General features: G+C 46.3%; 2 long non-coding RNA genes and 1 pseudogene across 4 annotated transcripts; 2 read left to right on the plus strand and 1 right to left on the minus strand.

Moving 5' to 3' along the window:
• Nucleotides 1-3,761: 3,761 nt before the first annotated feature.
• LOC124652059 lies at nt 3,762-20,737 on the minus strand (annotated as a pseudogene).
• Nucleotides 5,323-8,579, plus strand: LOC124652061. Of its 2 annotated transcripts, none has more exons than XR_006987570.1 (3): nt 5,323-6,755; nt 7,177-7,292; nt 8,217-8,579. It is a non-coding gene; the product is annotated as an uncharacterized LOC124652061 (long non-coding RNA). The 2 variants fall into 2 exon arrangements; XR_006987571.1 differs by having other exon boundaries at nt 5,327-5,374; nt 6,592-7,292.
• LOC124652060 lies at nt 14,680-18,130 on the plus strand. 2 transcript variants are annotated; one of them, XR_006987569.1, is made up of 5 exons: nt 14,683-15,125; nt 15,251-15,298; nt 15,384-15,443; nt 16,132-17,513; nt 17,891-18,130. It is a non-coding gene; the product is annotated as an uncharacterized LOC124652060 (long non-coding RNA). The 2 variants fall into 2 exon arrangements; XR_006987568.1 differs by having other exon boundaries at nt 14,680-15,125; nt 15,384-17,513.
• Nucleotides 20,738-25,003: the final 4,266 nt, after the last annotated feature.

Below are 25,003 nucleotides of genomic sequence, written 5' to 3' on the forward strand. Positions count from 1 at the left end.
ATGATCTGGCGGCGAGCCTAGGGGGTCGGAGGGCTTACCGAAGTTCCCGCGGGGTTCTGCTGGGTGCGAGGCGGCGTTGTCGACGGTGAAGAAGCGTCTGGTAGCAGTGGCGAGGCTCGGGGCGGCGTGAATCGACGACGATGATCTGCGAGCTCCGGCGGCTCCGATCTTGAATTGGGGCGGCTCCGGCGTCAATCGAGTGAGTGGTAGTGTCGAGTGGAAGCAGAGATGGGAGGAGAGGTGGTGCTGTGAAGAATTTGTGCTTGGGGCGCCTCTATTTATAGCGGAGGTGAGGTGCTGCGGGTGCCGTGGAGGGTCGGTCATGGCGCGGCATCTCCGCCGTTCGAAGGGGCAAGCGAAGGACAACACTTGAGTGGCGACGGCATGGCGAAGCTTTGGGTACAACTGACGCGTCCAGGGGACGATGGGACGGCTCGGGCGCTTGGTGATCATGCCGCAGTACCCGCGGCATGGTTCCGACGATGGCGACGGTGACGAGGCGGCCGGCGGTGCTCGAGTGTGGCTAGCAGGTAGGGGTACTGGTGGCGATGCTCGACGTAGGGGATGGGCTGTAGGCAAGGACGAGGGCGACGGTGCATCGCCATGCTCTGGCGCGTCCAGTGCGCGCTCACCGCGTGTGCTGGCATGCCACAGCGTGTACTGGGCGTGTATGGGCGCGCTTGGTGCGGCCAATGCCGTGGTCGCTCGAGCTTGGGCCATGCTGGGTGATGATCATGGTGTACTAGGCTTGCTCCAGGACATGGTGAGGGGGAGAGAATCCAGCCAGAGGGAGAGAGGGCATGGTGGCCGGCATAGCAATGGCATGGTGTAGTTTAGGGTTTCTCTCCCTCCAAACAGCACGGGCCAGTACAAGAAATGATGAAGGGGTACAAGAGGGGTAATGATCATCAAGGTTCACCAAGGGTGCAGTGGAAAATCTGTTGGATATTGCAAGATTTGATGAAATTTGATTCGTGCCTGCCAGGTGCTCGACAGAATGGCCGCAAGAGAAAAACATTTGAAATTTTGAAATATCTTTGGTGGAGCTCATTGGTATAATTAATGTGATCTATTGATGGTGGTGGTGGTCATTTTAGTGCTGGTTTGCAAAGTTTCCAAAAAGTGATCATCTTCACCCTACTCTCATAATGCATTTTGTTTTATTTACCCTGGTCAATCTGGTCAGAGTCAACCATGGTGGTCAACATCAAAGTTACTCACCTTGACATGCTCTTGGATGAAGTGAAAAGAGTTAGGGTTGTTTAGTTTAGAAATCTTCCAAATTAGTGGTGCAAAGGGGGCAACATTATATAAATGGGCAATTTGACTATTATCACATGTATGTTAGTTTTGCAATTTCCTTTGATTTGATTCTTGTTTCTTTGATGCAATTTGGTTTGTTTTTGATATACCAAGGTTTTACAAGCAGTAGACCAAGCTATGGTGGCCTTTGTCGAAGATTCGAAATATTGGCTTAATATGTATGTGAGGGTTTTTGGTTATTTTGCATTTCTTGTATTTCTCTCAACTTGAGATGATAGGATCATGGTTTAGGGTTTAAGTACCATTGATTAATACTAATACACTCATCATGGCAATTGCACACAAAATGCACACCCTATGCATGAAACTATATGTAGCACTATATGAGTAATAAAAGTTTTTGTTTGTTGCAAAAATTGAGTGTTTGAAATTCTCTTCTCTTTATTTCTTTATTGATGAAAACTTGGGATGTTACAAACTCCCGCTCCCTTGCAGGGCCACGCGGCGTCGCGGTTCGCCTCCGGCCTGCCGCCGGTGAAGTTGACCGGGGCGGCGGTTCCCGACCTCAACCGGACGCCTAGAAGCGGTGACTCCTGCCCGGGCGCGACACAGAAGACGCGCCAGGTGCCGGAGGAGAGCATGCCGCAGCCCCGCATCATGTTTGACGAAATGGCGCCGCCTGCCCCGACGATGGACGAGCCGGTACGTGAGCTCTGTCAATGTGTGCGAGTGCCCTGTATCATGCGTCTGATGTCCGGTCGTTCGTAGGACTATTGGAAGGACCGCCATGATTCAGACATCCAGGAAATTATCTACGGCGGCGGCTTCGTTCGCGATGATCGGGCCGGGACAGGCGCGCATGATGACTGGCCACCAACGCATGATGCGGAGGACATCGACACTGCACGGCTGTTCGCCACCCAGCAGACGCAGCCAACACCCGTGTCCGTCGACGACTTCGACGACGCGCCAACACAGCCTGACATTGCTCCGAAGAAGAAGGGCAAGAGCTTGAGGACACAAGGCTTCGTCGACGACGAGGATAAGTGTTTGTGTGAAGCGTGGCTGGCAACGACCCAAGATTGTATCAATGGCGCCCAGCAAAAGGGCAAGGTCTATTGGGCCAAGGTCTTGCAGCAGTACAACGAGACCAGGATGCACCCGCCCTACCATATCACAGGCCCTCGGACGGAAGAGTCCCTCCGGAAAAGATGGAACTACATCAAACAAGAGACTGCCAAGTTCTGCTCGGCGGTCGAACATGCTATTAACAACCCCGTAAGCGGCACTGGCGTCATGACAGTGGTAAAGACGATAGAACCATCATCATTGTAGACAATTTGCGTCATTGCGTCAATTTGCGTCATTGTACATCATTGGCGGCTATGATTGCAGGTATCCCGCGCCTTGAAGAAGTTCAGGGCGACGCACAAGAAGGGCTTCCATATGGTCCATTGTTGGGAGGTGCTCAAAGACAACAACAAGTGGATGATAAGCTTTGCGGCCTACCTAGAAGCTGTGAAGAATGGGACAGAGGTCACCCTCGACGGTGAAGACGACGATCAAGGCCGTCCAGTCCTTCCACCTCGTCCATGAGGCCATATGGCTACCAAGGCCGATCTTGTCCTGGAGGCGCAGGCCATTGCGTTCACGCAGAGCATGGAGAAGATAATGGCCGACAACCGTGCCGCCATGGCTGCTAGGGACGACAAGAGGCGTCTGGAAAAAGAGGCCGCAGCTGCCATCTACCAGAACCTCGCCAAGGAGGTCCTCGATGTCCAAAGGCTGGACATCGAGGCCAAAAGGCAGACGCCGAGGCAAAATTGCGTGCAGAAGACACAAGGATCATGCTTGCCGACTTGAGCGGCGTCGACGACGACACCAGGGCATGGTTCATGAAGAGGCACGCCGAAATCCGCGCGCGAGACGCCTGATCGCCGGCGCCATGCGCCCAGCACCTTGGCCTCCTTTTGGACTTTTTTAAATTGCTGTTCAGGTCTTGTTGTGCCCCTTTTGCTCCACTTTGCGCCGTACGAGCTGCAAAGTGTGATGAACTTGTTTCAGCCCTCAATTTGCGGCTGTAATTTCGTGCAAAGTCGACGCTATTTCATCTTTTTTGAATTCTGGCCTGCGCCCAAAATGCGTCGCCCCGCTGGAGCCAACCCCAGACGCAAACGGATACACGACCATTTCACGGACGCCCGCGGACAATTTGGACGTCCGAAATGCGTCGCGCCGCTGGAGATGCCCTTAGAGCTCTTAGGAGATTCGTTGTATCGATGGTTAGGCAAACTTGATTCATACACCAGGGTATAACATTTACATATTTCCAATTCCTACAAAATCAAGTGCATTGATCTTCTTTTCATAAGCTTTTACTAAGTGTAAATGTGTACAATGCTACTCGGCACGGGTTGATGACATTTAGAATCCAACATGTCAACATCGAGATTAAGCTTGAACAGCCGCTCACTTGTTTTTTTGAATCTAACAGCCGCTCACTTGTTGCAAGCCGGGTTTGACGCGAGGCTGGATATCCACACATGATCGGCTATCACAGGCTCGTCGTCGTCGTTCCGGTGCCACGTCCAGAGCGCGTGCGTCCCATTCACCACCTGCAGTCTTCCATGCCCGAAACTAGCTCGCCTCCCGAAACACGGACGTCTTCGGCTGCGGGTCGACGTACCTCTCCGCGAGCCCTTCCCGGTTCCCGCCGTCGCCGATCGTCACGTACACCGGCCCGCATTGGTCCTCCTTGCCGCCGTACACGCGCGTAACCTCTCGTACGCGTGCACGTGCCCGGCGAACACCGCGTCCACACGAGCGCCGTAGAGCAGCGCCTCCATGGCGTCGCGCATGTCGTCGCCCTCCCCCTGGTGCGCCTTGTTGCTGTTGTACCCAGGGCCGGTCCTATGTTTTCAAGGGCCCGGGGCGAAACAACAATTTAGGGCCCTAAGTACAACTATTAAAATTAATATTAAATATTGTTAATATATAATAACTATTAAGAGTAAATATGAAAATTATATTCAAACGAATAATTTTATAAAAATTTATAGATATTTGGTTAGATTATCAATATATACATATACGTGCTAGTTGACTTATTTTTTTCACTACTTGATGCATGTGGCCAGCTACGCCGTCTATGAATTTAGCGAAGTCTTTTCTAGGCAACTCAGTCTCTTGCCTTTTGACGTGACATTTGTTGCAACTATAGAGCCATCAATTAGTCGCTTCCGCTCTTGTCTAGAAAACAATTGAACACTGCTGACTTCCAATAAAGAAAAAAATGTATTCGTACCTATTTATTTAAGTGAATTCAATTGTTCTGGATTCACGTGTATTTATATGCTAAAACATGTTTATAAGTGAATTCAGAGAAATCTATATCATTTAATTTGGGACAGACAAAGTATTAGAAATCAACACCCGGCAAAAAAGGAAATGCGTCATTTTTGTATCTCTACTACTTAAAAAGACTAAACTGGTTCCTTATTCTGCCAATACGTTTGGTAGTTCTGCCTTCGTCGTTTCTTTCGTCGTCGTGCTTCCTCGTCCGTCCGTCGTCCACATGGGCCAGGCCCAATGAAACCTTCCCAGCACAATTTCTGCCCAGCAGCACTACGACAAAATCTTCGCCGTACCTTCGTAGCTCCACCTCTCCCGAACGCGCCGACAATTCTCTCGTGCGCCGCTCTCGTGCGTGGAGGGTTCCGCCTCCGCTCCCTTGCACCACCGTGTTGCTGGTCATGGAGGCCCCATCACCTCAAGATCGAGCTCCGCATCTTCGTGCCCGACTTCTCCGGCTGCCATATCCACCCACCTCCACATGCCCCCTGGCTCCACATGCTCCCAGTTACAGGGATCTGCAACCGCTGGGCCTTCATCGTCGGCGCCGCCGCGCCGCCCTCCACGCAGGGTGCGGTCGATGGCCGCCGCCTGGACGCTCCACGCGCACACACAATAGTCAGCAGGCGGGCGACACAGCGGCAGCCGTAGGGGAGCCGCGGCGACGAGCCGGCGACCAGCGGGAAGCGGCAGAGCAGCGGCCACCAGCCATCGGCAGCGGAGCAGGCAGGCGACCGCGACATCAACGGCCAGCAGCCAGGTGCTCTCTTGATCCCTAATTCTGGACTGATCGGTGTGTGATTCCCCTGATCCCTAAGTTTTTATTCCCCTCAGATTTCGCATGCCTACCTATTTGCAAGTGCTCAGATTTCAGCCAGGACGCCTGCTAGCATATTAGCACCTAGCAATAGCAGTACCATTCTATTAGTTGTTTGCAATCAACGTGTGTCGCTGGTGCCGTGAACTATCTAGGTAAGTATTGATGAGTATACGTGTGTCCTGGTTTCTGTGATTGCAAGATGTGTGGTTTTTTAGGGGGAATTGCAGGAGATAGTTTGGTTCGTGTGATTGTAGGACCCTAATTTTATAGGAAAGACTTGAAGGACCAAATTGTCGACTGTGGTTGTCATTGCTATAGTCAGATTACTTGTATTAGGAAATATGGGATAGTTTGAATCGATTAGCAGTTGTACTGATCTACCGTTTTTTGTACATTATGCCCAACTTGAAACCAATAAGCCAACATAAGCCCCCTGTAGGCACAGTATTAAATTTCAACTTATTTTTACAACTTTAACACCAATAAGCCTCTATTTTCCATCTGGTAAAGGATGTGTACCTTCCAAGGAATTATAGATGGTCTTAAGTTTTCTTTACATTTGAGCACTAGCCCATGTCATACACATGGTAAATGTGTGATCCGTTGTACAATGCGAAACAAGTATATGAGATGCTGAATAATATATATTCTATGCAGCTTGATTGATAATTTATAAAGTGCATTCCCAGATTTCCTTGTTGTGACTCAGGTGGATATGAGGGACACATGTAATCTCAACGGACATCAGTTTTAAAAAGCAATAATTCCCTGGGCAAGTTCTTTGCTATGTAAAATGGCATATCATGAATTTGTAACCTGATATTCACTTCCATTTTCATAAGTTAGCAGTTAATTTCCTGATTTTAGTCAATTGTGGATCATGTATCTCTTCTGAACAGTACTTGTGGTTAGAATACTCTTTTTTTTTTGCGTACTATTCCTTTTTACATTTAGTGCCTACAATTGTGAATTTTAAAATGTTGTTAGAATAGCAACTATTGGCACATGCCTTTCTATTAGTTCTGATTTTTTGGTTAAGAAAGTCTTTTTTAGACATTATTAAAACTAATATGTATTTTTAAGGTACTGCAAGTTTTTTTTGTTGAGTAACAACTTGTAGTTTCACGATCATTGATCAAAATGATGTGTACTTACAGGGAACTACATGGTTTCGGGTTTGTTAAATTCTGCCACCTTGAGAGTGCCGCATATGACAAGCAAGAAATTAATCATCAAATTATACGTGGTCGAGATATTACAATAGTCTTTCCGAGGAGAACAGAAAAATCCCACAAGAACTGCGCTTTAGAACAAGATCAAGGTAAGTACAGTATACTCTTTGTTTTATTTACTTAGGCATAAGGAATAGGTAGTATAAATAAATTTTAAAATAGCTAAGAGATATATTATTGCTTCTTTTGAATTAGTGGTACGCATATGGATGGAAACTTCAGGAGAAGGAAGTCCCTATCAAGATCCCTGAGGTCTTGTCACCCCTATAAGAATAGAACAGTTTGTTTAATCAATATATTATAGTCCCTTTCAAGAAAATCTTACCTCATTGGTAGTCGAGCTGAGGTATTGAGTTCACCAGTAAACTCTTGAAGTATTTTTACATAGTTAGTGTAGATTCTTGAAGTTTTTTCACATAGTTAGTATAGATAGACTCTTGAAGTATTTTAAAATAGTTAGTATATACAAAAGTTTATCTTACAGTGTTCATTTGCTCTATTTTTCTCCAGGGAACAGGTTTAGAAGATGTACTTTATGACATGTCAAAGAGGTCAAAGAGCCTTTGTTGAACCATGCCAAAGGATGTCTACACAAGATGATGCAACTAAAAATCGCAGGAAACCAGGTTCTTCCTTTTTGGCCATTTACCACATATCCAGTTATTTGTCATGTACATCAAAAGAGATTGCATTTAAACTTGTTTGTGCACATTTTTCATTTGCGTAGACGATGCGTTTGATAGAGTTCTCAGGTTAAAATAAATCCATGGAAGATGTATCCATCACTCAAACCAGTTATCCAAAACCAGCAAATTGGGTTCACTTGCCATTAGTTCGTCAGGCCAAAACCATCGGAGGAAATGTATCTGCATGTGCTTCTCTTGAATAAATGGGCTATACCTATGGTGCACTAAAGAGCAATGCACCAGAGATGGTTGAACTTCCCCTTGACTATGTGAGAAATCCATCATTTTTAAAATTGTAGGTCAAAGAGCAGGTATTTGGTCATTTTCAGTAGAACATAGAAACTTTTCCTGACATTTTACTTATCATGTGCTGTTTTTTCTTCTTGTAAAGCTCTAGAAAATAAAGCCTGAAATCTCTGATATTAATGGTAATCCAGAAGGTTTACTTTTGGAGGCACTTCATTCGGTTGGTTGTTTGTGTGCTTTGTATGCCCTTGTAGCACCCCTCAGTGTTGTTTAAATCAGTTATATTGTTTTACAAAGGGCCTACCCTTGGGATAATCACTATAGTTGAACATACTGGTTTGAGTGACAGAATCATATTGGGCCATTATTCAGTCGGTTATTTCTGAAATGCACGAACTAATTTCCCTTGTACATGACCCTAATTATTTGATGATAGTTAGAACTCGGTCCAGTTACTGAAGTAATCACGAATACATGATGCAAATTATTTCATCACAGTTGACCACTCTATCTATTTAGAAGGAAGTAACCATGAAGCAAGTGTTAGTTTCTATCTTGTACGGTGTGTGGGTTTCAGTGGGTTATATTAGTCTATATAACGCTCATTTGCCAATGCAGGAAGCATCAAGTTTGCAGGAGGAGCAATGCAATGGCCAGGGTCATGCTAGCATTGTAGAGAATGCTGATTTTATGCCTGTACTTGAAGGCGCTGATGGTGGTAGTGTGCAGAATACTAATATTATTAGTGATCAGGGGAATGCAGAGCATGGAAGCCCAAGATCAGGAGATGGCGAAGATTCAAAAGTGCAGGCTACCAGTTCAGATGTTGGTGATGATCCTATAGGACCTCTGCCATAGAGGTGGATGGCGAGGAACTGCCAGATTGCCTTTCGAAGGAAAGCACTGAATGGCAGATTTCTTCCCAAGAACCACCTCCCTTACAACCAGCGTGGCAAACATAGAGGGAGAGGAGGGCTTGGCAGAGAAAATATCCTCCCGCTCCGCTTGATATGGACGGGAACTCGCGGGCGGAGGAAGCAGAGGAGACGGCCGTAGGGGAAAGGGGGAGCATGGTCACCTGGGAGAGGTGAATTGGATGGACAGAGGTGGTGGGACTATGCAGCTGCGGCAGCGGTGCATATGGAATTCTGGTGAATCGTCCGCCGTGACCTAGCGGTACTAAGTCGGGTGGGAGTAGTGGATTTCGCGTGCGGGGCAGCACGCGGCGGCATAGCTTGGAGCTCGGATTTCTCCGTCGGCGGCGTCGCTGCAAGTAATTAGACACGGCTGTTCATTGGCGGCGCTAGGGGTATTCCCCTGTAGTCAAATAGCACATACCCCATACAGAAGCCCAACAGGGAATGCTCCTCCGTAGCTCGCACGAAGACCAAGCCACAAAGGCACGAACCGGTCGAACCCACTCACACTCACGGTCGCTGCACGCGCACACACAGCAGTCAGCAGGCGGGTGACACAGTGGCAGCCGTAGGCGAGCGGCGGCGACGAGCTGGCGACCAGCAGGAAGCGGCGGCACTGTGGCCACCACGACATCAACGGCCAGCAGCCAGGTGCTCTCTTGATCCGTAATTCTGGACTGATTGGTGTATGATTCCCCTGATCCCTAATTTTCTATTCCCCTCAGATTTCGCATTCGCATATTCGCATGCCTACCTATTTGCAAGTGCTTAACCAGATTTCAGCCAGGACGCCTGCTAGCATATTAGCACCTAGCAATAGCAGTACCATTCTATTAGTTGTTTGCAATCTTTGTATACTCGTATATATCCACCCATTTTCTCTGTAATTGGCAATTTTCCTTTGAACGCCCAGATTATACTAGCAGATATAATTTATATAATTTGTTAGATGCAAGCTTTTAATTGACTATTTTTTCTGTCATGTAGATGAAGAAGAGCACTGCTGGCAGTTACACATGTACATTGCTCATGTGGGCAGAGATGAATGGTTTAAAAACTTGAAGAATATAGTTCAAATTTCAGTTATACTTGTGGAGACAATCAGATAAACATGAACAATATTTTTTTGTTTAAAACCTATCAAGTTGGTATTGATTCTCCAGTAGCTACTGCCAGCTTTGAAAGAGTATTCTCCTCAATGAACTATGTGAAGAATAAGCTAAGGAATAAGATGTGTGATGATTACTTGTACAATTGTTTGGTTACATTAAGAGAGAATTCTTCAATCAAGTGAAGGATGAGAATGTCATTAATCTCTTCCAACAAGGCAATCACAAAGTTATATTGTAATATCATCAATTCTTCACTCAAGAGTCAAGATATACTGCCTGAGTGCAAATTTATTTTTGTAGTATTGATAATTACTATGGATTTATGGTCTTACCTATTATGTATTGTTGCTTGATTTTTTTATTGTCCTTCCAATAATGAGTCATACTGAAATTATGTCGTCTTATATATATATATATAGCTGTTGTTTTTCCTCATATTGTTTATATATTTTTTTGGAAATGAATACATGGACACCATTTCCTGGCGGCTGCCACTACGGCCGTTGGAAGCCTCTAGGCGTTCATTGGAGTCCACCGCCTGTTTTCAGTAAATTATTTGACTTGTCCTGATGTCGGTTAGCTTATTAGACCATGAACTATTGAAATCGCACCCTGTATTCAGTTAGTGCACTGCAGTTTGTATATTGTATTTTGTGACCATTAGACTTTTCAGTTATTGTGCCTAATAAAAAAAAAGTTCAATTATGGTGACATGCCGAACTACCTTTTCAAGCCATTAAATTAGATTTGCTAATCTATATTCACTTATTCAGATATTCTTCTTGGCATGAATGTGTGGGTGAAATCAGACAGCTAGAGTGGAATTGCTCGGTGGAGTTTCTCTTGAAGTCTGAACTAAAGAAATTTTAATGTCTAACAATGAAGGAGGATGTATACTATTGTGGAATGATGTAGCTTTCTATATAAAAAAAATCTGTAGTGTTCTATGGTGACATGCCGAACTACTCATGCGGTAAATTTGACTCCAATACATTAACAGGAGAATATTTATACTTGAAATTGCTAACTGATGTTGGTATACAAATGAAATAAAACAATAGTAATATCTACATAACAAGTGTTCTAGAAAATTCAAAGGTCTTAGTTTTAATGGTGTTGAAGTGGATGACTGATAGGATGAGGTGGTGATACCGGCGCCTAGCAGTACCGATGCTTGCGGAGAAGCGACGAGAAGAGGAGACAATGGTGGCATGAAGAGCTCACCTGAATGCAGAGCACACAATGTCGCGCCTGAATGCAGAGCATACCGTGCCGTGCTAAAATTGTGTCCAACTACTTAGATTGTCTATCTCCCGTTGCAACGCACGGGCATATTTACTAGTTGAAGAGAAAAATGCGTAGATTGAGAGAATCCGGAAGCTTGATTCCCTGGATTGGTCGGTCTAGCCATGGGCCCCACTCCATTTAATCCCTTGTACTTTTTTTAGCGGAAAAGAAAGATTAATCCCTTGTACCTGGGTAAAGTGAAAAAAAAAACAAATTGACCAAACTAATAAGGCCCATCTAATCAAAGGAAAAAAGGCCCAAGATTAGTTCGCTCGTTAACGCTTCGTCTTGTTCCTCCGGTCAACTGTACAGTACGACGGAAAATTTTCCTCCTACCTCTCTAATGGCGCTGCCGTCCGCGCAACATATGAATAACTAGATGGGACTTGGGGCCCCTTGGCTCCGGGGGCCCGGGGCGCCCGCCCCTCCCGCCCCCCCCCTCGGGCCGGCCCTGGTTGTACCACGGCACGTGCACCAGAGCCACCACGAACGCCGTTTTACGGCGGTCGATCCCGGCAAGGTCGCCCTGCAGCCACTCGTACTGCGCCGAGCCGGCCACGTAGTCGGTGTACGAGCCCAGCATGATGACGTGCGCGGCGCCGCCGGCCACGTCGAACGAGCAGTAGAGGTTCGATCCCGACGGCGAGGCGCCGGCGTCGTACGGCATGCGCCACCGCGCATTGTAGGCCTTGAAGGCGCGCGGCTCGAGTAAGGGTACCTTCTCGATCTCGTGGTTGCCCTGGGTCACCATCCAGGGCCGCGCGCTCGCCAGCGGTTCGACGAGGCGGCCGTAAGAGTCCCAGCGCGGCTGGAAGAAGTCGGCGTACGATAGGTCGCCGGGGAGGAGGAGCATGTCGTAGTCGGCGGCCGCGATGTGCTGCAGCGTCGTCTTCGTCCACCCGGTCTGGCCGAGGTCACCTGTTCGGCCAGCAATCAAAGAGTTCCATGAAACGAGAGACCGGAATAACGAGAGGTCGAGTTGAGGAGCATTAATTTCATGCGATGCAGTACCGACGATGACGAACTCGAAGGGGAGGCTGGACGGCGGCGTCCGGAAGGAGAACTCCCGCGACTGGTCGGAGCTGCACCGGTAGTAGTACGTCGTGCTGGGTTTCAGCGGGCCGATGACGGCGTCGTGGATGTTGCCTGAGCGGTAGAAGGCGAGGTACGAGTAGCTCGTGGTTGTTCCGGTCTCTGAGAATGGGTACTGGCCTGAGGTCGTGCCGAACTCTACCATCGCCGGTGCATCGTCTTTGGTAATCCATGTCACCCTCATCATGTCAGAGCCTACGGTTGATACGTGCACCTGAGATGAACTTGAATTAGCAATTTCTTCAGAGCAACCAAAGTGCAAGCCGAACTAGCCAGATCAATATGCCTAGTTTGCCGACAAAGTTTTTCTAAAACTGAAGAACTAAATTATTACGAAATCATAGAGTACTATATTTTACAGCCTGGCTTAACAATACTTCAGTTTCAGAAAAAGAGGTCTGGACTTGTTTTTCCAATACTTCAAAAACGGCACGTTTTGAGAAAAAGTAAAGTATTAGTACCACAAAAAGTATACTTCAAAAATACTTCCCTACCAACATAGCCTAAATTATATTTCCTTGTTTCAGTTCAGAAAAGGAAAATGCAGTTTTTCTTATTCATAGGCGACTCCTAAACCATTGGATTGCATCGTGATTTATGGTAGACATACTTATACCATAAGTTGCAACTGAGTTTTCTCGGTGAACGTTGTAACTGGGATTTTACTATTTACACATGGTTGCGACTTAGAAAAGTTCACCCATACTGTTGAATTGTTTCGTGATTCATGCTAGTCCTCCTCGAAATAGGTTTTAGTCATGTTATATTAATATAGCAACCACACGATACAAGAAGCATGCTGTGGCCGTAGCACAACCAAGCCCAAAAGAAACTACAAAGAAAGGAAAGAGAAAAAGAATGCCGACATCGGTAGATCGACAAAACGAGAATGACCCACAACCGTTGCGCCCTCCGGAGAAGTCCTACCACGCTCCTAGCACTCTGAATCACCGCATACCAAACAAAACCTCAACAAGGGGAACAACGACGACGTCGCTGTTGCCCGGACTAATCCTAGGGTTTCCCTCGGTAGGCGCAAGGGATTGGGGAGGGGGTACACCCAACACCCTTCAGGAAGGTAAGGTGGCACCCTTAAGTTTCACCGTGTCGGTGTCAGACAAGCCGACATGGATTTTTCCCAACCGCACCACCACCATCCCGGGCGATCCGAAGTGCTCCACCCAGCCTTCCGCCCACCAGCACATGCCACCACGGTCTTGATGTCATCCTCGCCGTCTCCCTGTGATCATCAACGCAATGCCTAGAAGAGGAGGAGGGAGTCAGCATGGCCAAGGGTCGCAGCACCACAGCCGGGGGAGGGAACTGCCTCCACCGCCTTCTCGGTTGCCAACCGGACATGGCAGCAAGGACAAACTAGGCCCCTACTGGCCCAGCCGGGCCCACACTGACCCGCTAAGTCCCCGCCATCGTGCTGCAGCAGGCCGGCCGTAGCGCCGCCACCACCCTGCCACCGCCACTCACCAACTCCGCGCCCAGGGAGCACCGACGTCGACCAAGGAAGCTCCAACCCGCCCTAGCCTAGACCGGGCCCAAAGGGGCCTAGATCTGGGCCGAGTTGGAGCCGCCGCCCCTCCCGACCGTGCCGACCCGCCGCTAATAGAAGCGCCACTGCATCTCCGCACCACCCAGCGTGCGAGAACCACACCGCCACACCGAACCGCTATCGGCCGAATGCCACAGTCGCCAGCCCAAGGCCCCCGCGCCCCCGACTGCGCCACGGGTAGAGTCAGACCCACCACCGCCGGCACTGCCCGGGCAACGCCCGGCGGCGCATCGATAGCGGCGGCATGGGAGAGCAACAGAGGGGCCTAGAGAGAGGCCGCAGAGGCGGCGCGACCCAGCCGCCGCGGGTCGCGGGAGCCACTACACCACGGTAAAGATATAGGGGCACTTCTCCTCGAGGCACTTGTCAAAGTGCGGCTAATAGTAGTTAATTTGGGGCATTTCTTAGAAGTGCTCTTAAATGTATATCTTTTGTGGCACTTATCTAAATGCCCCAATAGATATATACTTTTGGGGCACTTCTTCTAGTGCCTCAATAGATGTATACCTTTTGGGGCACTTGTAAGTGCCTCAATTTATCAATAGTGAATAAAAAATAAAAAAATGTACATGTTAATGTTCATTCAGATAGTCCTAATATACATACAACATATTTTAAAATTGTTCATATTCAAACAAAGTTCAAATTTAAATATGTTTATATTCGGTTTTTTCAAATATCGAAACAAAAAATTAAAATCGAAAATTGAAAAGATGTTCAATCTAAAAAAAATTGCAAGTTCGAAAAATTATTGCCTGTGGATTTTCAGTTTGATTGGAAGATATTTGTTCAGAGAGTAGGTCCGCTCACGTCTGGGCTGGAGGGTGACCTGAATATCAGCAAGGAGGAGCTATCCATTGCAGGGATACGTTCCCCGCCGCGTATGGATCGAGCCATTCATCCACGGTCTCGTTGAGAGTGACTTTTAGGCCCAAATCGGTAGGGTTTACGCCCAATTAGGCAATTTTTTAGTCCGATCTACGGATCCACCCGATCCAACCCAATAGGCCCACCCCGGGTAGGGTTTAGTTTAGCCCCAGCCAGCCCACGCCTCTCTGTCACGCTCACGCTCAATCTCTCTCTCCTGGAGGCCTGGACTCGTTCGTGTATCTCGCGCTCGCGATGTCACCGCGGCCGTCGCCTGCCATGTTAACGCCGCCGTTGACTGCCATGCCGGTCATCTCCGGAGGCATCCGACGCCGCCGCACACCCGACAATCTTCGCCGCCATCCCTCTTCCAGTTCCCCACTGCCTCGGTGCTTGCCCGCGCCCTCGCGCGCAACTCTCTAACCCTAGCTTTGCCCCTTGCTTCGGCCTTCGCCGGCCGCTACTTGCACCACCTCCTGCCGGCGTGGCTCCGCCACGGACCCTCGTCTGGCAGACGCAGCTCTGCTCCCACTCGCGGCCCCGCGGCTAACCCTAGCCGCATCGGATCGGGCTCGACGGCGCGGTTCCGCACCAACGCCTCTGGCCTTCTCGATGCCCCATAATTCCTATCCGTCGGGTTGTCTAGATCAACGATTGCCGTGCGTTCCTTGTCGGCATCCTTGCCCTGGTAATCAATCTACTCATGTTACTTGCTTCTGGTACCAGTATTTGTCTGGCTCTCTCCTGCGATTTGCGCCTGAGAGGTGCTCGATGAATTGAAATGCTGAGATGCGTGTGCGCCGGTGATTGCAGGTGAGGAAGCTGGGGTCGCAGGGCGTATCCAGGGCCGAGATGTAGAAGGTGACACCTATCTCCTCCGGACTCTGCTCCTGGTGGGGTTGGACAGGTCACTTTTTTTTTTCTAATTCTACTTTGCCCTGTGCAGAGTGAGATGTTGCAGGAGGCCAACACCTCTAACTTCAAGTCACAATTGCAAAGCTTACAGGTATTTGTTGGAAGCAAACTCTTAGGTCTAGAAAAACTGGGATATGTTGATTAGTAGTTTTGAAATCCGACGTGAGATCCATGTCCTCGTCCCTCCATGTAATGTGTCATCTCCGTCCCCTTCTTAATTTTTCACCTGTATTAGATAATGTCAAGGAGGGAGTAGCTAGTAGCTCTATCTGGTAGTGATGTAGTCTCTGGTGAAGCGACATGTGTGGACGGCAGTCTGCACCAATATGCGTACCAGCTATGTTCAATGTTCTTTGCTATGCTGCTTTTAGATGCAAGTTACTAGTATAAAATATCTTAATATGTAGCGTGCGATAGATATGTTGTTAGGAATGAATCTTCATGTTCGTTTTTTTTTGGTTAGGAACACTCTTGAGAAGATAAAAGGATGGTAATAGTTGTAGAATAATGCATGATTACTTTGTAATTCCACTAGCTGAGCTATGGATACCAGAACATTTTGACCAGTTGATGATCATTAACTAGCTTCTAACTTCTAAGTAACCAAAATTAACTAGACACCTTTTTCAAGAGATTAAACGAATAGAGGAGAGGTAAATTGCTAATTGAGTGCTTGATGGCACCCTTTTTCTTAAGCGTTATTCAGTTTGTTAAGATGTGCACTGTTCAGTTTCTTAAGCACCCTTTTTCTTATCTCATTCTTACATTGTGACATTTAGATAACTATTGTTGTTGTTGCTGTACCTGAGGGACTACCGATGGCTGTAACACTTATTTCTGGTATAGCTTCATGTCTCCACTTTGATTAATAACAACTTATATATCAAGAGTTTATGAAAGATCCTGTTCACATGGCCTGCTTTATATTTGTATTAGCCATTTAATTTTGCATCCATGTTACCACTATAAGAAAACCCTGTAGAAGGATTCTAGGTTGTATTCAAGTAATCGGCTGACTTAAGTATTTGTTACGGTGCATACCTTGACGCCAGTTGGATATTATGTTGCTTCAGTATAGGCTGTTTTGCACCAAAGTATTATTGGTCTGCTGGCATTAGTCTTTTAGTCTGCTGGCTTTTACAAAACGAGCTGAGTTAATAAGACTAAAATGACTATAGACAGTGGTCCAAGTCTGACTCTTGTCGACACAATATTTCAGGGAAATTTAAAGTTGGTGTGTATCAAGTATTTCTTGTTTTGGTATTGATAAGAAGGTCGTCATATTATTGTTTTGGTAGTTTTAATATGTTTTCCCGCACTTTAGATAGTCTAGCTTCTTTTAAGTGCTGAATAGAAAGTTATGCCTTAGATTTGTTTCTAAATCAGCCCAAGTGCTGAATGCATGTCATAGGAGAATATGCTTTCTGAATGGGCCCAGATAAATGGTTCTTAGTTTATTCTGCCGCAAGAAAAATTATTCGCTCATTACTGTGTCAGTATATGGGTCTGAAATTTTCAGTGCGTGGCGATGCAACTATCTCAATAATTTCAGTTTCACAACAATGACTCACCTATTACTGTGTCAGTATATGGGTCTGAACAGTTCAGCTGTAAAATATGTAATATGTTACTCCAGCTGTAAAATCTTAGAGACATAAATTTAAGTATCTATTTGGCTAAATTTTCATATAGTGTTAAATAACATTTAATTTGCTGATATACTGTAATACTGTTTCTATTACACTTATTCTAACTAACTGAATTTTATTTCTAACTAATGTTCTATGATTTTAATCCGAGACCATTATATCCTGCAACTATCATGGCTAAAATAAACTAAGTAGAGAAGTTTCTGCTTAAAGCTAAAGGCAGGATTACAAATGTAGGACAAGCAGATGCCCATTGCATTCGATGGCCGAAAAAATATATACGTGCCAATGACTGCAGCTAAATTTTTTTCTATCTGGATACTACCATGAATAATGTACACACTCATTCCTGATCAGCTTCTAGGTTTCTGACATTGACTTGCAGATTTTGCAGAAGCAGAATTGGACAATATAAATGCAGGAATTGCGAGAAATATGGAGAAAGAAATGTGGGAAAAGGAACCTGGAAATGTGCAGTCATGCAAGAAGAGAAGAATTAGTAACCCCGTAAGGTACAAACAATTTAAAATGTGTGTAGTTTTGTAGTTTGCAGCTTGTTTACACACCTATCGGTTACTGTTTGGAATGTTTGCTAGTTTACCTGGATATTCATATTCTTAGCTAGTCCTGTCCTTTTTAGTGTTAAATTTAACCTGATGATACTTCAGCTGTTTAAGTTCTACACATGTCGGGTTTACTATAGTTGTTTAAGTTCGTTTTTCTCCCCTGCCAACAACACATGCTGTTTTTAGTACAATATTCATCCAGCCCATCTGCTTATACTGTTAGCACATCTCCTAGCTACGTTTACTTGTTGTAATACATACACGAAAAAGGCATGCTGTTTTTTCGTCTCTGTTTGCTGAATTGAAGTACTACTTCTTTCAAGGTACAATACTGAAGACTGGGATCAACTGAAGGTGATGCTGATCACATTGTGAAGGTGTCTGAATAGGAAACATAGTGATGATGTTGACAGAGTGTACATAGTGAGATACTGTGCTGTGTGTGCAACTGATATTGTATGATAATTGCAGAATAAAGTGCACTGGATATATTAATGTGTTTTCCACTGTGTGCTTATTCTTGCATGACAGTATATCTATTCATATTGTGTTGGCATTGTTTTTATTGGTTTATAGTTTGTTGCCTTTTTAATAGGATGTAATTAGGGCCATTTCTCATAGTGCCACAAAATAGGTTTTGAGGCATTTTGTAAGTGGCACAGATTAGGCATTGGGGCATTTTTAGAAGTGCCACAAATTCGATTTAGGGGCACATCTCAAAGTGCCTCTAATTAGATTTTGTGGCACTTGGCAAAGTGCCTTTAATTGGATTTAGTGGCACTTTGAGAAGTGCCCCTAATTGGCTTTGGGGGCACTTTGAGAAGTGCCCCTAATTGGCTTTTAGGGCACTTTAAGAAGTGCCTCTAGGCAGTGCCCCAAATACCTTTAGAGACGCAAGTAAAGGTGGCATTTGAAAAAGTGCCCCTATGGCTTATTAGAGGCACGTTGTTTTAAATTTGGGACATTTAAAAGTGCCCCAAATTTTGTACTGTGATGTAGTGAGCGGGGCATGGTTTTTTCGCGAGGAGGCTTCCGGGGACCAGTGATTCATGCTAGTCATGAGTTGCAACATTGCAACTATGATTTGATAACTACTGAGTATTATTCACTACACCACGTAAATGAAAGACCAATAAAAAGTAGTAGGGATTTACTGAAAATCAGATAAGAGTGGCTACAACTACAAGGCGTGGGCAAGAAAATGGAAGAAGTCTCCCGCGCTAGGAAACGCATCACTGTACACGTGATATTGTGGGGTTTTTTTAATAGATTATTTGTGGTTACCATTTTTGACTGCACTAAGGAACATGAAAGCCAACATCATGCACGACAAACAATAACCTGACTTTTTTTCTATTTATGGTCATACCTAGCTTACTGACGTACAACCAACAGAACGCGTTTTTTTCTCCCCTGTCGCGATCTTGGGAGGCAGTAGCCAGTAAGCAAATGCAAGCTAGTTAATACAACGCCCGAAGCGATACTTGCTGCCCTCCTTCTGTGAGTCCAGCACTCCAGCCACACTCATGGTCCAAGATACCAATATGCAGCAAAGCATATACTCACTCCCTCCCAAAATGTAAGGCGCCAAATTTTTAGCCAAAAGTCAATATCTTCTAAGTTGATTAAGTTTATACGAAAAATATGGATATCTACAATATTAAATAAATATTTTGATAAACTATACTTTCTGGTGAATCTATTGATATTGATTTAGCATTGTGAATATTTATATTTTAACATATAAATCTGGTCAAACTTTAAAAATATTGACTTTTCACTAAAGCTTAGGCACCTTACATTTTAGAATGGAGGGAGTACCTTTTTATTTGCGGGTATGCAAAGCATATACCTTGAGCTACCTTTCACTTTTCTAGTGTTATTATATATGAATCCACCATGCATGGCAACCATGAACGCCACGGTGTGGCACACTGGCACGTGAATAATGACAGGTTGTTATTTGATGTTGATCTCCGGTAATTAAGGGTAAGCAAACTATTCTCCCTTTTTCCAACACAAATCACTGGCGTTTTTAACAGTTGGATTTTCTCTTCTTGGTCTGTCATGCTTCTATCTTCTTCCTCCGCTCCGATGACTATCCGATAAAGATAGTGAAGCCGAGAGAGGCAACCTCAAAGCATGAGGTGAAGTTTGCTGGCGATGCGCAACATGGTGGTTTGATTGGAGGATAATGGTGGTAAAGGGTATAGTTCGGGGAAGGGGTGGCATTGGCACCATAGAAGCACCAACCCTCCTCTTGGGTCTACAAAGATCACTGTGAAGGAGGTTAGATCAGGGTTGGGCCTGTCCGGAGGCGGAGTGGCAAGTTGGTGTTGATGACAACATTGACACTCAAGGAGGTGGCAGCATTGAATGGTGTTTTAGGGTTGAGAGGGAGAGAGGAGGGTGGCACTTGTGCCATAAAATAACTATATCCTCTTGAGGCTAGAGGGATTGGCTATGTCGCGATGGTAGAGGACGGGGCTAGACATGGTGGTGAAGCTGCGCTACGTGTCCCCGAACTGGTGACCACCCTGAAGGCTGGGATGAAAAAAATGATAAGAAGGGGGAGGGGATATGGTGGGAAGGGGGAGAGGGAGAAAGCCCGTGTTGGAGCAAATCGTCTTTTATATAACCAACAAGAACGGCAAATTTCTCCTTGGGATTAGTTGGTTGGATTTAAGTCATTTTCTTTCAAGTGGTAATTTATAAATAACTACTTTAATTAAGCGAGAAATAATTAAATTGGGTAAGTAACTATCAATAATATAGATCAAAGTAGAAACCGGCCGGATATTCATAGACACTCACTTGAACTTGCACATAAACTTTTATTTCAAGTAGTGAGCTGAGTTTGATTAATAAATATTTAGAGCGCGAGGATATAAATAAATATATATTTGTATGAACTGAAAAAGAAAAGCTTCTGAAGATATTGAAGAACATCTTTAGAAGTGGAGCTGCAGAGGAACATGATATGCTGGAGCATTCGTGAAGCGTACCTGCTGCGGCGTCTGGCCGTGGGCGTCGTCGAGAAGGGGTTCGAGCTCGGAGAGCGTCGTCCTCGGCTTCGGCCGCACGTAGGGCGATGTCACGGCGCGCGAGACCGAGAAGGAGCAGGCGGCGAGTACGGCGAGAGCCAATATTGCTTTTCTCCCGGTTGCCATGGTGATGCAGACTGGAGAGGACGCAACGATCGAGAACAGCCGAACGAGGGGCTATATATAAACACAGGGAACCATGGACGTGGCAACGCGACAAGCCGATGAACCATCACTGGATATGTTTCAGCCTTCAAGTGGAATGGAAACGGTGGCTTATGGAGACGGCGTGTGTTTGCCTGGCTAAGGGCATCTCCAGCGGCGCGACACATTTCGAACCTCCAAAAGTGATCGCGAGCGTTCGTTTGCGTCGCTCCGCGGATATTTTTTGTCCGCGCATCCGTTTGCGTCTGGGTGTGCTCCCACGGGGCGACCCATTTTTTGAATTACAACATAGTTAAAAACTTTCAAACTAGTACATAAAAATGCATAAAAACTATACAAAGTAGATTTATAGGCCTAGACTATTTGCTTCCTGACGGGCTGGCACCGTCGTTGCGTCGGTCCGTCGCCTGCTTCTCCGCCGTCTCCCGCGCGGCCGCTATGGCTCGGTGCGCCGAGTCCTGGCTCAGTGCCTGCTCCAGCCTCGCGTTGGCGGCGTCGTCCTTCAGCGTCTCGAAAGACTCGACGATGGCCCTCTGCTCCGCCGCCCTCTCCTCCGGCGTAGACGTATCAGGGTCATCGGAGGACCAAGATATCTCCGAGTCGGAGTCCTCTGTTGCAGCGGCGGCCGCCAGCCTGCGTTTTTCCAGCTCGGCGTCCAACGCCGCGTGGCCCGCCAGCTCCTCCTGTGCTTCCTTCTCCGCTTCAGCCAGGGCCTTGGCGTCCCTGACCGGGTCGAGGAGGTCGTCCGTGATGTCTTCGGAGTCGAACTCCTCGGAGGAGCTCGAGGCCGGAGGAGGTGGAGTGGGAGGTAAAGGTGGAGGTGGAGGCGCGGCACCCTGGCCACGTCCGGCGCTGCTCATGGTGGATCTGCTGGAGGCTGAGAGGAAGCGGCGCTACGGCAGCGGCGGCTAGGGTTTAGTGGGGAGGAGATGAGATGCTCACGCCCCTGTATATATAGGTCGGAGGCAGGGCGACGGCCGCGGCACGCTTGGCATCGCCATTACTACGTGCGCAGAGGTAGGCGACGGCCGCGCGTCACGCGAGGCATCGCCATTTACGCAGCCGCAGACTGCCGAAGCGACGCCTCGCTGCTAGTACTGGCGGAGAAGATGCATCGACGCAGGATCGCTGCCAGGCGGGCCCGACGAAACGTCCGGTTGACGCGAGCGGAGACTTTCCGCGTCCGCCGAGCGTCGCCAGAGACGCATCCCAGGCGCATATTTGGGCCAGGTTTGCATCTCCACGGACGGCCCGGTCACTTTGCATCGCCCCGCTGGAGGTGGTGGCAGACGCATTTCCGGTCACGCCGGACATAAACGGTCGCTCAGCGTCGCCCTAACCAAGTAGAGTATATGCTACCTCATGTGGAAAAAAAAGTATATGCTCCGCAGCTTCAAGGGCGGTTTGCGCGTTCGCTGAAACCGGCGATTTTCGCGTGCGCGGTCACGAAGAAAGCCTGTACATCATCGGTACCACCGTGACAGCCGATCTTTGGCCTGACGGCGTGGAGAAGAGCTAGTCGCTAGTCTATCCCCCTGCTACAGAATATGGTCAGAGGGGGAAAAGCATGGATAAACGGGGGCGAGCTATATGTAGGATTCCGTTACTTCTTCTGATTTGAAATACTTGTTTAAATATAAGAAAATCTACGCACTAAAACATGTCTAGATACGTGTATTTTTGGACAAGTATTTTAGATAGGAGGAAATATTAAAATTGAGAAAATCATATTCACAAGTTCTTAAGAAATTGAAGAAAAGTTTGGATGTAGTTAAAGATCCATCCTACGAGTGTGCAAAATCTTAACGTGGAATTGTTTATAGTCTAGGCTGCACATAAATGATAAAATACTATTGACTCATTTAACATTTTTGTAACTACCCATCCAGACGCTGCCATCATATCTCCTTCCACCCACGCGCCGACGAGACCACCTCCTCCGTATCCCTGCAAGACCTCCCCCGCCCCCTCCCCCTCCCGGGTCTCCCACGCTATGGCCGCGACCGTCGGGCATGCCTGATCTGGGCAGCACGCTGGCTCAATCTGAGCCGTACGGTCCCGGTCTGGGCCACGTGGGCTGTGATTGCTACACATACCAGAATTTAGAGACTAGAAATAGCTCGAAAATCGATGTGCGCATTGCATTCATGTATAGAAAATCCGAAGAAACTTCGCACATTTACTTACAATACAAAGAGATCGGGCTTTCTCTTACGTCGGTGGAATGGAATTAGGTCATCGACGCGAGTGCGACAAATTTAGAGATGATCTTTGCTAGAAAATAAATTAGAAGCTAATTAGGTTTTGGACACAATTGGGATATAGAATATAATTAAGATGAACACACACCAATACATTGATTCAAACATCAAATTGGAATTTGGTTTCCAGAAATAATAATATACATATGTTCAATGTATTTAACAATACCGAATTGAGGGGTAAAATTAAAATAAACAACTCATACATTACTTGGGATAAAAAACTTTGGAAACTCGAATTCCTGAATTAAATAAGGTGGAAACAATATCAGATAAGGAATGTAAAGTAAAAAAAAATTAACCAGAATTAAATGTTACATATAATTATTCCTCACATAAGAATTCTTACAACATTTGTCGAAGTGTTGCAAACTAGAAATGAAGATTACAAAAAGAACAAAAAAAAATCCTAAACTAATCTTGATCTTCTTCATCTCTCCGATATCTTCCTTTCCTACAATAAGAGAAACAAACAAAGAAAAAGAAATGCCAGACATGGATAAATATCCAACACCAGCCGTAAGCTTGCATGAGGATAAAGAGAAAAGGCTTTTGACAGGTACATGATCAACCATTGTTGTACAGGGGAATGAATCTAGCACCATACATTGACTAGCAACCTACCTAGCAGCACATTGACCTCATGTAGGTGGTGTGCTGTTACACACACAACAACCTGCATAGAAATATATAAACAACACATCAACCGTAGCACTAGTAGCTTTCTTTGAGCACAACATCCGATGACCATCTGCTACCCATTCACTGGGTTGATGATCACTGGCAGTAGCTAGGAGTTAGGAAATGCATAAAACATTAAGAAACACAAAGAAATGTTTTGGGAGGGATTTCTTCCAGTCTTGAATAGAGGTGCTATTCAAAGTCATTACAGAGAAGGAAAGCCACATCATAGTATCTGTTCTTATTTTAAATCTATGCCTCAGCCTTTGCATCATCGGCTAGAGCAAGCATAAGATATGTCCATTAAAATCAACTCAAGCATCACTAAGATCTTAGAATGGACATTCAACATCATCGGGCCATTTAGCCAAGATCAATGCCTATTTGTACTCTACACAAACACCTATAGCACCAAATCTCACTCTAACAGACCCATACCCTGTGCACACTCACTGAGGCACCAGAGGGTAGTTATGCTAGAAAGAAGCACATGGGCACTTATGCAAAGAAAGAAAAGGACATTAAATCTGAATTAGAAGGCCATCAGCTTAAACACAATTGAAACAAGAAGATCAAGCATTTTTCGATCAAGGGTGTTTTATTACTTAAAATATTCAAGCATTACACCTACCCTCTGCATAACTAAGATGCACACAGCCGTTCGAGTATTCAGTCTGAGCAAATAAATATAAAAGATAGATAAAAAGGAGCCAAACTAGACTATGCTTCGTTGGCTTCAATCCGCCTAAAATGCAGTCACCCATGTTGGAAAATAAACTCCTTGGCTGTATTCTCCAACCGTGTAGACACCTCCATAAAGAGGTCTCGGTCCTCCAATCACTAGAGTGCCGACCATGAATGGAGCAAAGCCGTACATCGGTAAATGACCTGCATGAGAGAAGAATTCTTGTCATTGAAAACCTTGTCATTTCTGTAGGATAACGTTGCATAGAAAACAAAAATTTTCCTACCGCGAACACGCAATCCAAGCCAAGATGCAATCTAGAAGACGGTAGCAACGAGGGGGTATCGAGTCTCACCCTTGAAGAGATTCCAAAGCCTACAAGATGAGGCTCTTGTTGCTGCGGTAGACGTTCACTTGCCGCTTGCAAAAGCGCGTAGAAGATCTTGATCACGATCGGTTCCGGCGCCACGAACGGGCAGCACCTCCGTACTCGGTCACACGTTCGGTTGTTGATGAAGACGACGTCCACCTCCCCGTTCCAGGCGGGCAGCGGAAGTAGTAGCTCCTCTTGAATCCGACAGCACGACGGCGTGGTGTCGG

Source organism: Lolium rigidum, chromosome 5 (assembly GCF_022539505.1).
Source record: "Lolium rigidum isolate FL_2022 chromosome 5, APGP_CSIRO_Lrig_0.1, whole genome shotgun sequence".
Lineage (NCBI taxonomy): Eukaryota > Viridiplantae > Streptophyta > Magnoliopsida > Poales > Poaceae > Lolium > Lolium rigidum.